Genomic DNA, 1,310 nt, shown 5'->3' with positions numbered 1-1,310 from the left:
TTAAAGACTAAGTCCAAAATGTTTACACTTATTTTCATTTTCACTGTCAAAAGAAAAGAGGCTACTGTTTTTTATTTGCTTTTGTGAGTTCCTTTTAATTGAGTCCTGCTTATTTATTTCATCTTCATGTGTCTTTTTCTTTTTTGAGCTTGCTCTTAAACCTGAATATTTTTCATCTGGGGAACTCTTGACTGGTTTTCCATACATGATTCTTCCATCAGTTGATGCTGGTTCTTCATCTGCTTTGGGAGCCTTTATTTCCGCTTTAATTTTCATGACTTCTTCAACTGACAGGTATCCCTTTTTAAAAAATCATTACTTGGGGCTGTTCATCTTCTTTGTCATAACCATCTTCATCCGGGAGCTGAGGCTGGACTTTCTTGGTCTCTCCGGTCGGCCCTTCCCTTTAGCAGATCCATTCCTCGAAGCGGACCAGGAATGCAGGCTTAACTGGGCACAAGTATGACACCTGGTTCCCATTGTTCAGGGCCACTCTGGGGAAAAACTGGCTCGACAAAGATTTCTAATATCAGCCAAAGTGATTTAAGTGCTAAAAGGAGATGACGGTAACCTGCCGCAGAGTCCTAGAGAAGAAGCTCCTCATTCTTACCAGGGAGCTGTAGGAAAGTGTCTTGGTGCAGATATTATTAGAAGAGATGTTGCACTGGAACAGGCTTTGAAAGATGTGAAAAATTTCCAGAAGCAATTGAGTAGGAGGTAGCATAACATAGGGGATGTGATTCTGTGCAGTGTGTATGTGTGTGTGTGTGTGTGTGTGTACATGTAATATGGGTGTTCATATCATAACTCTACCACTGGCCATGTGGCTTTGAGCAAGTTCAACTCTCTAAGCCTCAGTGTCCTCATCTTTAAAAGAGGACAATAATACTGACTTCTTACAGTGCTGAGGACCACATAAGGTCAAATGTTAAGTGGCTGGCTTGTGGTGAGCACTTGGTATATCATAACCATTATTATTTTGTGGAGGAATGAAGCACATGGCTGTTTGGAAAATGGCAAGTGGAAAGTACTGCAGTGGAAGGGCAGGGTGGCATGGATTTAGTAGGCCTTATCAGGGGCACATTTTAAAAGCTGGATTATTTTCAGATTTGTTCCCAAAGCTGGCACTGGACATGAGTATGTGTAAGGATCTCGGCCCAGACCCTAGGCCGGACAGAGTCAGACGGAGAGACTCACTTTTAAAAATCATACTTCAGCTACTCCAGCTAGACTCTAAGTAGAACTTCCCGGTAAGACAGTAAATACCTAGCTTTACAAGAAATGGGTTGCAACAGAAATATTAAAAATGT

General features: G+C 41.7%; 1 pseudogene; it reads right to left on the bottom strand.

The window, feature by feature from the left end:
- LOC109395231 (uncharacterized protein KIAA1143 homolog pseudogene) overlaps window positions 1-1,310 on the bottom strand; it is a 1,798-nt pseudogene continuing 488 nt past the window's right edge.

The sequence above is a fragment of the Hipposideros armiger genome, unplaced genomic scaffold (assembly GCF_001890085.2).
Source record: "Hipposideros armiger isolate ML-2016 unplaced genomic scaffold, ASM189008v1 scaffold_13, whole genome shotgun sequence".
Lineage (NCBI taxonomy): Eukaryota > Metazoa > Chordata > Mammalia > Chiroptera > Hipposideridae > Hipposideros > Hipposideros armiger.
The sequence above is the reverse complement of the archived record's forward strand: the minus strand, read 5'-3'. Positions and strand labels throughout refer to the sequence as shown.